This window comes from Salmo salar, chromosome ssa11 (assembly GCF_905237065.1).
Source record: "Salmo salar chromosome ssa11, Ssal_v3.1, whole genome shotgun sequence".
Lineage (NCBI taxonomy): Eukaryota > Metazoa > Chordata > Actinopteri > Salmoniformes > Salmonidae > Salmo > Salmo salar.
Window position 1 is genome coordinate 42616790 of NC_059452.1, and position 11875 is coordinate 42628664.

An 11875-nucleotide genomic window follows, 5' to 3' on the forward strand; every position below is an offset into this window, starting at 1 on the left:
ATTTTCCCAGTCAGAGCAAATCTTTTCCTGAGTTCCGAGTTGTCTTGAAAGCACCATAAATCCAGAGAATGCCACTGAAGTCAGATTTCACAGTTCCTAGTTAACAGTTGTTTTGAGCGCAACACAAATCATGCTTCATTGACAGCATGGCCAATATTTAATGTTTATAATTCTAAACTTGGAAAAGAGACCCTTAATCCCAGATTTGGGACCACACAGCCACTCTACTGAATAGCAGGCTAGTGATTGCTTTGCAATGAATGCAGTTAGCCACTGATTCCTTCCAAATCACTCATTGTTGAATTTGCGATTTCCAACTTGTCGTGTAATGTTTATGACCAATGGCCAATGAGCACCGATATGTTTTATCTATAATTTCCCTTCATTATTTCTCTTCATGTGACAAGGATTAAAAAGGTTTTGCGAGTAGATTGCCGACTTGATTCATGATGATGACTGCTAGCTAAGATTTTGAAAGTATGATGTTGACATGATCAGTCCAATTAAAGCTACTGTAGATATATAACATGATTTGACATCATTTTATCTGTGGCCAATGACCTTGAGCCTTCTTGGATGGGCACTTCTAATGTAACTCTATGGCAGCACCCAAGGGGCTTGAATTTTCAAGCTCTACCCTAAGACTTGGCGGTGACGTGGTGTCCCCATGAGTGACAGAACACTGAGCCAATCACAGCGCAACTATAGAACATTACCAACACCTACGCTCTGTATTTTCCGCTGGCTGCCCCACTACCACAGAAAGCACTGAGCTAGGCTGAAACACTTGCATTTTGGAGCTGCCTTACTCAAGAAAGTAAAAAAGAGACTGTTTGTATGAGGCTTATTCTTTTTTTTTACATTGTTTGCAAACTGATATGTGACTCGTATTAATGGCAAAATAACATGCAAAACAGACAAGCGCCCCCCCCCCCCCCCCAAAAAAAATGTTTTTAATAAAAATGGATGACGGGTCGCCACTGATCATGACTAGCTTATACTAGCTGGTGTATCTTCTGTTTTATCATGCTGCTCACCATGTGCTGGCAAGGAAGCCACCCTGACATAATCTATAGTTACAGAGGTCACTATTGGGTGAAGAACTCCAACGTTTTTCTGTGTTAGTCGCTTTGCAAGATACTAGTCCTCAGTCCTTCTCTGTCTGCTCCAGAGGTGGTCATCTGATAGCCTAGCGGAGGATAGGCTAGCACCAAGCGACAGTCACAGGGCATTAGCCATAGCCGAGAGGAGCCTATCTCTATCCCTTAACTTTAGCCTGATGCTAAGGTGTTGTGACACTGCCACAGCCAACCACTGTGATTCTGGGGCGCCTCTTCTTCTAATTCTTTTGTTTTTGTCATCACATGACATGAAATGGAATTATCAAGGTTCAAGTTTCTCTGTTGCTTGAGGTTTGATACAAATTTGTCGATATTCACTTTCATTCTTACCAAGCGACCTGCAAATCACGGGACCTGCAAATCAAAATGTTATGATTCATTCCCAAAGCTTCCACATGCTCTTACAGTATGCACGTTCAAATGAAGTAATGTGTAAAGTGCGTATGTTATTGTGTGTTTGTATGCATGTGTCTGTGTTTGTGTTGCTTCACAGTCCCCGCTGTTTCTTAATTGCATCAGTTACCTGATGTGGAATAGACTTCCATTAGTCATGGCTTTATGTAGTACTGTGCGCCTCCTATAGTCTGTTTAAACCAGTAGAAAGAGGGTGACGCTTACAAAATGTGTGTGACAGACCAGGGTTCAAGCCCAGGCCTCCTGTGCGCCGTAAACCTGTGTTAGCTTGTTGAGCTTAAAACAAGGCATTAGCTAATAAGACTTCTGCCTTATCTGGGATAGATGACATCCCCCCATTCACCAGAGATAGAGGACATCCCCCCCATTCACCACAGAGATAGAGGACATCCCCCATTCACCACAGAGATAGAGGACATTTCCCCATTCACCACAGAGATAAAGGACATTTCCCTCATTTACCAGAAAGACAGAGCACATTTCTCCCTATTACCACAGAGATAGAAGACATCCCCCATTCACCACAAAGATAGAGGACATCCCCCCATTCACCACAGAGAGAGAGGACATCCCCCCATTCACCACAGAGAGCGAGGACATCCCCCATTCACCACAGAGATAGAGGACATCCCCCCCATTCACCACAGAGAGAGAGGACATCCCCCCATTCACCACAGAGATAGAGGACATCCCCCATTCACCACAGAGAGAGAGGACATCCCCCCATTCACCACAGAGATAGAGGACCTTCCCCCATTCACCACAGAGATAGAGGACCTTCCCCCATTCACCACAGAGATAGAGGACCTTCCCCCATTCACCACAGAGATAGAGGACATCTCCCCATTCACCACAGAGAGAGAGGACATCCCCCATTCACCACAGAGAGGACATCCCCCCCATTCACCACAGAGAGGACATCCCCCCCATTCACCACAGAGATAGTGGACATCCCCCCATTCACCACAGAGATAGTGGACATCCCCCCATTCACCACAGAGATAGAGGACATCCCCCCCATTCACCACAGAGATAGTGGACATCCCCCCATTCACCACAGAGATAGAGGAGATCCCCCATTCACCACAGAGAGAGAGGACATCCCCCCATTCACCACAGAGAGAGAGCATAAGATATAATCATGGATATCATGAAGATGTGCTGGAAACGAGAGGGAACGTTTTCACTGATCTGTGTAATGCAGTGTTAGGAAAACAGGTTTTCACTGATTTGTGTAATGCAGTGTTAGGAGAACAGGTTTTCACTGATCTGTGTAATGCAGTGTTAGGAAAACAGGTTTTCACTGATCTGTGTAATGCAGTGTTAGGAGAACAGGGTTCTTAAAAGCCTGTGCTACCTCATCTGCCTTTTAACCCTAGTTACTTCCAATTAGGAACATTCTGTGTGTGTGTGTGAGTGTGTGTGTGTGTGTGTGTGAGTGTGTGTGTGTGTTTACAAGGCTAAGCTTCAGTGAACCATAGACAGATACTGCCAAGCGCCAGGCCAAACTTTACAAACTATTAGCACAATGCAATTATTATCCTACACCCACAATAAACCCAGTGGTAGCTATAGGGGCAACAACAGCTTTCAATGTGTTTCATTTCTCACATGTTGGCTTTAATCCAGCATGTTAGGTTAAACCTCCTGTTTGTTTATGCCGAAGGGCACAGCGCATTTGAATGGAAATGGCCCCATGTCAACCTTCTTTTTAATTGAACCTTTATTTAACTAGGCAAGTCAGTTAAGAACAAATTCTTATTTACAATGATGACCTACCCCGGCCAGATGACACTGGGCCAATTGTGCGCTGCCCTATGGGACTCCCAATCACAGCTGGATGTGATAGAGCCTGGATTCGAACCAGGGACTGAGGTGACACATATTACACTGAGATGCAGTGTCTTGGACCACTGTGCCACTCAGGAGCCCCCTTATGGCAGAGGTCTGCTCTGTCTGAGTAGTCTCTGGGCAGCCCAGTCATTCAAACTTTGATTTGTGTCATATAGAATAAATATCACTGAGTTCAGAAGCAGAGTTACACACACTGCATACACACTACCGATACACACTGATGCTTTTAGCAGAATGTGTGTATATGTGTGTTTGTGTGTGTATATGTTTAGATGTGGGTGGGAACTAGAACCTTTTAGAAACGTTCTAAGCAGCGGTACGTTCGACCAACGTTTATGAAATACTATCCTGTTGTCGTGTGTGATGCCGTGACACATTCTAGCCCTGTCACACACTCTTTCTTGGACACATGGCGCCGGCGAAATCAGGAAGAGTTTAGAGAGTGTTTACTTTCATGAGAATCACAAGTTTGTCGCATTCAGATCCTTACCCTGACGTCCGCTTTTATAACTCTCCTCTGATGCTGAGGAGTCTAAGGACAGCACAATCACACGACGTAAAGGACCATGTGGTCTTTCCACAAACACACAACGTAAAGGACCTTGTGGTCTTTCCACAAACACACGACGTAAAGGACATTTACATTTACATTTAAGTCATTTAGCAGACGCTCTTATCCAGAGCGACTTACAAATTGGTGCATTCACCTTATGATATCCAGTGGAACAACCTCTTTACAATAGTGCATCTAAATCTTTTAAGGGGGGGGGGGGGTTAGAAGGATTACTTTATCCTATCCTAGGTATTCCTTAAAGAGGTGGGGTTTCAGGTGTCTCCGGAAGGTGGTGATTGACTCCGCTGTCCTGGCGTCGTGAGGGAGCTTGTTCCACCATTGGGGTGCCAGAGCAGCGAACAGTTTTAACTGGGCTGAGCGGGAACTGTGCTTCCTCAGAGGTAGGGAGGCGAGCAGGCCAGAGGTGGATGAACGCAGTGCCCTTGTTTGGGTGTAGGGTCTGATCAGAGCCTGAAGGTACGGAGGTGCCGTTCCCCTCACAGCTCCGTAGGCAAGCACCATGGTCTTGTAGCGGATGCGAGCTTCAACTGGAAGAAGTGGAGAGAGCGGAGGAGCGGGGTGACGTGAGAGAACTTGGGAAGGTTGAACACCAGACGGGCTGCGGCGTTCTGAATGAGTTGTAGGGGTTTAATGGCACAGGCAGGGAGCCCAGCCAACAGCGAGTTGCAGTAATCCAGACGGGAGATGACAAGTGCCTGGATTAGGACCTGCGCCACTTCCTGTGTGAGGCAGGGTCGTACTCTGCGAATGTTGTAGAGCATGAACCTACAGGATCGGGTCACTGCCTTGATGTTAGTGGAGAACGACAGGGTGTTGTCCAGGGTCACGCCAAGGTTCTTAGCACTCTGGGAGGAGGACACAATGGAGTTGTCAACCGTGATGGCGAGATCATGGAACGGGCAGTCCTTCCCCGGGAGGAAGAGCAGCTCCATCTTGCCAAGGTTCAGCTTGAGGTGGTGATCCGTCATCCACACTGATATGTCTGCCAGACATGCAGAGATGCGATTCAACACCTGGTTATCAGAAGGGGGAAAGGAGAAGATTAATTGTGTGTCGTCTGCATAGCAATGATAGGCGAGACCATGTGAGGATATGACAGAGCCAAGTGACTTGGTGTATAGCGAGAATAGGAGGGGGCCTAGAACAGAGCCCTGGGGGACACCAGTGGTGAGAGCACGTGGTGCGTAGACAGATTCTCGCCACGCCACCTGGTAGGAGCGACCTGTCAGGTAGGACGCAATCCAAGCGTGGGCCGCGCCGGAGATGCCCAACTCGGAGAGGGTGGAGAGGAGGATCTGATGGTTCACAGTATCAAAGGCAGCCGATAGGTCTAGAAGGATGAGAGCAGAGGAGAGAGAGTTAGCTTTAGCAGTGCGGAGCGCCTCCGTGACACAGAGAAGAGCAGTCTCAGCTGAATGACCAGTCTTGAAACCTGACTGATTTGGATCGAGAGAGAGATAGCAGGAGAGCTGGCCAAGGACGGCACGTTCAAGAGTTTTGGAGAGAAAAGAAAGAAGGGATACTGGTCTGTTGTTGTTGACATCGGAGGGATCGAGTGTAGGTTTTTTCAGAAGGGGTGCAACTCTCGCTCTCTTGAAGACGGAAGGGACGTAGCCAGCGGTCAAGGAAGAGTTGATGAGCGAGGTGAGGTAAGGGAGAAGGTCTCCGGAAATGGTCTGGAGAAGAGAGGAGGGGATAGGGTCAAGCGGGCAGGTTGTTGGGCGGCCGGCCGTCACAAGACGCGAGATTTCATCTGGAGAGAGAGGGGAGAAAGAGGTCAAAGTACAGGGTAAGGCAGTGTGAGCAGGACCAGCGGTGTCGTTTGACTTAGCAAACGAGGATCGGATGTCGTCGACCTTCTTTTCAAAATGGTTGACGAAGTCATCCGCAGAGAGGGAGGATGGGGGGGAGGGGGAGGAGGATTCAGGAGGGAGGAGAAGGTGGCAAAGAGCTTCCTAGGGTTAGAGGCAGATGCTTGGAATTTAGAGTGGTAGAAAGTGGCTTTAGCAGCAGAGACAGAAGAGGAAAATGTAGAGAGGAGGGAGTGAAAGGATGCCAGGTCCGCAGGGAGGCGAGTTTTCCTCCATTTCCGCTCGGCTGCCCGGAGCCCTGTTCTGTGAGCTCACAATGAGTCGTCGAGCCACGGAGCAGGAGGGGAGGACCGAGCTGGCCTGGAGGATAGGTGACATAGAGAGTCAAAGGATGCAGAAAGGGAGGAGAGGAGGGTTGAGGAGGCAGAATCAGGAGATAGGTTGGAGAAGGTTTGAGCAGGTTTGAGCAGAGGGAAGAGATGATAGGATGGAAGAGGAGAGAGTAGCGGGGGAGAGAGAGCGAAGGTTGGGACGGCGCAATACCATCCGAGTAGGGGCAGAGTGAGAAGTATTGGATGAGAGCGAGAGGGAAAAGGATACAAGGTAGTGGACTTGGAGGGGAGTTGCAATGAGATTAGTGGAAGAACAGCATCTATTTACGATGAGGTCAAGCGTATTGCCTGCCTTGTGAGTAGGGGGGAAGGTGAGAGGGTGAGGTCAAAAGAGGAGAGGAGTGGAAAGAAGGAGGCAGAGAGGAATGAGTCAAAGGTAGACGTGGGGAGGTTAACCTCTATGGGCTAGGTGGGACGCTTGTAACAGCCACTGGCAGCCTGTGGCGCGATTTTCAAAAGCGTAAAAATCCTATTACTTCAATTTCTCAAACATATGACTATTTTACAGCTATTTAAAGACAAGACTCTCGTTAATCTAACCACACTGTCCGATTTCAAAAAGGCTTTACAACGAAAGCAAAACATTAGATTATGTCAGCAGAGTACCAAGCCAGAAATAATCAGACACCCATTTTTCAAGCCAGCATATAATGTCACCAAAACCCAGAAGACAGCTAAATGCAGCACTCACCTTTGATGATCTTCATCAGATGACAACCCTAGGACATTATGTTATACAATACATGCATGTTTTGTTCAATCAAGTTCATATTTATATCAAAAACCAGCTTTTTACATTAGCATGTGACGTTCAGAACTAGCATACCCCCGCAAACTTCTGGGGAATTCGCTAACATTTTACTAAATTACTCACGATAAACGTTCACAAAAAGCATAACAATTATTTTAAGAATTATAGATACAGACCTCTATGCACTCGATATGTCCGATTTTAAAATAGCTTTTTGGTGAAAGCACATTTTGCAATATTCTAAGTACATAGCCCAGGCATCACGGGCTCGCTATTTAGACAGCCGGCAAGTTTAGCACTCACCATAATCATATTTACTATTATAAAAGTTTGATTACCTTTTGTTGTCTTCGTCAGAATGCACACCCAGGACTGCTACTTCAATAACAAATGTTGGTTTGGTCCAAAATAATCCATCGTTATATACGAATAGCGGCGTTTTGTTCGTGCGTTCCAGACACTATCCGAAATAGTAAAGAAGTGTCGCGCGCATGGCGCAATTCGTGACAATAAAATTCTAAATATTCCATTACCGTACTTTCGAAGCATGTCAACCGCTGTTTAAAATAAATTTTTACGACATTTTTCTCGTAGAAAAGCGATAATATTCCGACAGGGAATCTCCTTTTCGGCAAACAGAGGAAAAAATCCCAAAGGCGGGGGCGGTCGGGTCACGAGCATAAGCCCAGTGTCCCTTGATCGGCCACTTGAGAAAGGCGATAATGTGTTTCAGCCTGGGGCTGGAATGACGACATTCTGTTTTTTCCCGGGCTCTGAGCGCCTATGGACGACGTGGGAAGTGTCACGTTAGAGCAGAGATCCTTAGTAAATGATAGAGATGGAAAAGAAGTTCAAGAAATGGTCAGACAGGCCACTTCCTGTAAAGGAATCTCTCAGGTTTTGACCTGCCATTTGAGTTCTGTTATACTCACAGACACCATTCAAACAGTTTTAGAAAATTTAGGGTGTTTTCTATCCATATGTAATAAGTATATGCATATTCTAGTTACTGGGTAGGAGTGGTAACCAGATTAAATTGGGTATGTTTTTTATCCAGCCGTGTCAATACTGCCCCCTAGCCCTAACAGGTTAAAGTCACCCAGAACTGTGAGAGGTGAGCCATCCTCAGGAAAGGAACTTATCAAGGCGTCAAGCTCATTGATGAACTCTCCAAGGGAACCTGGAGGGCGATAAGGATGTTAAGCTTGAAAGGGCTGGTAACTGTGACAGCATGGAATTCAAAGGAGGCGATAGACAGATGGGTCAGGGGAGAAAGAGAGAATGTCCACTTGGGAGAGATGAGGATCCCAGTGCCATCACCCCGCTGACCAGAAGCTCTCGGGGTGTGCGAGAACACGTGGGCAGACGAGGAGAGAGCAGTAGGAGTAGCAGTGTTATCTGTGGTAATCTATGTTTCCGTCAGTGCCAAGAAGTCGAGGGACTGGAGGGTAGCATAGGCTGAGATGAACTCTGCCTTGTTGGCCGCAGACCGGCAGTTCCAGAGGCTGCCGGAGACCTGGAACTCCACGTGGGTCGTGCGCGCTGGGACCACCAGGTTAGAGTGGCAGCGGCCACGCGGTGTGAAGCGTTTGTATGGCCTGTGCAGAGAGGAGAGAACTGGGATAGACAGACACATAGTTGACAGGCTACAGAAGAGTCTACGCTAATGCAAAGGAGATTGGAATGACAAGTGGACTACACGTCTCGAATGTTCAGAAAGTTAAGCTTACGTTGCAAAAATCTTATTGACTAAAATGATTAAAATGATACAGTACTGCTGGCTGGTGAAGTAGGCTAGCTATCAGTGGCTGCATTGTTGACTTTGTTTGAAAGTGTAGCTGGCTAGGTAACCTCGATACTTTCAGTACTACACCTTATCATGATACAAAGGCAACTATGTAGCTAGCTAACATAACACTAATCAAGACGTTCCTTTGTAATGTATTTAGTTTCTACAATGCTGCTCATCGGTAATAGTTGGCTAGGTTTGGAAATGGCGTCGCGGGGGACGAAAATAGCTGGCCAGCTAACCTCGATAATTACTCTAAACTACACAATTATCAAACTATGACAAACTATGACAAAGACAACTTATTGACTAAAATGACTAAAATGATACAGTACTGCTGGCTGGTAAAGTAGGCTAGCTAGCAGTGGCTGCGTTGTTGACTTTGTTTGAAAGTGTAGCTGGCTAGGTAACCTCGATAGTTTCAGTGCTACACCTTATCATGATACAAAGGGAACTATGTAGCTAGCTAACACTAGATAACCTGGCTAGCTAACCTCGATAATTACTCTAAACTACACAATTATCTTTGATACAAAGACAGCAAAGACAACTATGTAGTTAGCTAACACTACACTAATCAAATCGTTCCGTTGTAATGTATTAGTTTCTACAGTGCTGCTAGTCGGTAGAAGTTGACTAGCTAACTAGCAGTTGTTGACTAAGTAGGAGAACGGTGGCGCGACGCGGCGGACGAAAATAGCTGGCTAGCTAACCTCGATAATTACTCTAAACTACACAATTATCTTTGATACAAAGACAGCTAAGTAGCTAGCAAAAAAATTGCTCAGATCAAACAAATCAAACCGATTGTGGTCTTTCCACAAACACACGACGTAAAGGACCTTGTGGTCTTTCCACAAACACACGACGTAAAGGACCTTGTGGTCTTTCCACAATCACACGACGTAAAGGACCTTGTGGTCTTTCCACAAACACACGACGTAAAGGACCTTGTGGTCTTTCCACAATCACACGACGTAAAGGACCTTGTGGTCTTTCCACAAACATACGACGTAAAGGACCTTGAGGTCTTTCCACAGACACATGACAAAAAGGACCTTGAGGTCTTTCTACAGACTGTATTTTCTCCAGTGCTGTTGGTGATGTATTTCTGAAACATTTTGACCCTGAATTGAAGGAACTCACATAACAGTCTACAGATGACGAGTTAGTCCTCTGGTGTCCAAAGGATAAATAAAAAGCTTGAAGTAGGAGAACATCTTCTTTAGTTCTGTTCCTTTGTAGACGACAGTTTGTCCTTCAATTGGTAACATTTGCCTCAAGAGTATTAGGAAATGTCTCCTACTGGCCTAAATCTGACCTAAATATGCCATAAAACATTCCCTCAAAAGTACATTGAAATAAACGGAATCTGACCATTAATCCTCATAGTGTTTTAATCCAAAATTGAAGATATGAATGTAATGGAATTGTAGTGCCAGGACCAAAGACAACATGGAGGTTTGAAAACACTGGTTAAGACCACACCACTGTATAGTACTTCAGCTCATAAAGTTGTTTATATAAAATAATTATGAAATAAGTACTGTGCAGCAAAGTAGGTGTTGTTCATTGGGTTGGAACTACACAACAAGTACTGTAGTATTCAAGCAAAGACTTTATATAAAGTTTCAAAATGTACACAGACAGACTGATGCACAGGCATGTGCGCACACACACACACACACACACACACACACACACACACACACACACACACACACACACACACACACACACACAGTGCATCTTAAGCCAGGAACGCATCTTAAGCCATCCTCCCCCAGCCAAGCTGTTATCTGTGGATGGGGACGCCTAAAAGGGGGTCTTTGACAAGAGCTGGGACAGCACACAAAAGGGGCTTAGGGAAGGGGATTTTTTTTTTTTTATCAGCCACGGTCAGGGTTGAGAGGAGAGGCAGGTGTCCAATAGCAACTACAGTCTCGTCTTCTTCCCCTCTCACACTAAAATGTCTCCCACCCTCTTTTGTGCAAAGCCTGGACTGGGGGTGTTGGGGGATTTAAGGTCGGCTGATACCCCAGAAGCTCAAGTCTTTTCCCGAAAAACACAGTTCTCGTTCACCCACATAACCCAGCCCCCTTCTCCCTACCAGCTGCCCTCCACCCCACCCCACCCCACACCAAGGAAAACTGCTCTCCATTCAGCAGAAGGGCGAATTAATATTAAGCACGGTTCGCTACTCGGGCCGACGACGGCCAGACATTATGCAGACGTATCATTTACGTGTGAGAAGCTCCCTCCCTCAGACACCAGCTACCACTGACAGTGGGTCACTAGCCCGGGGCTTTCTCCTTCTGCAGACACCAGCTATCGCTGTCGGGGGGGGGGGGGCCTGGGCTTTCCCCTTCCTCAGATACCAGCTACCGTTGTCAGGGGGCCCCTGGGATATGAAAGAGTGGTGTGTGATTAAGGGATGGGTCCATCACAAAGGAGGCCATGCTGGAGAGCCACTCAAAATGGTTGGCCTGTTGTAAGAGAGATGGTTGTTTGTACAATGCTTTAGTTCAGGTGCCCTGGATTGTGACCAAGGTTAATAAGAGCTCTTCCACCTGCTGGTTTAGAGCATAACGAGGACCCTAAAGGTGATGCCTTTTTCCAGGGAAAACAGCAAGCCATATGGATCTGTGTCAGGACACCCCATGTGTTGTTATAATGTAATGCTCCAATGGTTTCTCTTTTCTAACCAGGAAGGCAAGTTGTTAGAGATATAGATTTCAAAGACACAGCTTTATTTGTGTGTGTGTGTGTGTGTGTGTGTGTGTGTGTGTGTGTGTGTGTGTGTGTGTGTGTGTGTGTGTGAGAACTAACGAATTCCTCTCTCACACACACTGCCACAGGGCTTACACAGTCCTTGTAGGGTCCCACACCTCTGTCTCTCTTCCTCAGTCTGTGTGTGTGTTTATTAATAGGAATACAGGTGCTCAGACACACACACACACACACACACACACCTAGAAAATGAGCAGGGAGTGGCATCCTTTGATAATGGAAATGTTTGACAGAGCGAAATGTCCTGAAATGTTTATGATGACCGCAGCACACCTCTTTCCCCAACGTCCTTACATTTACCCCTGAGCGTGAAGCGTCTGTACCGTTATATTCATCTGCATTTCTGCACGGTCAGCTGAACTTGGTTGGTGAGGTTGTT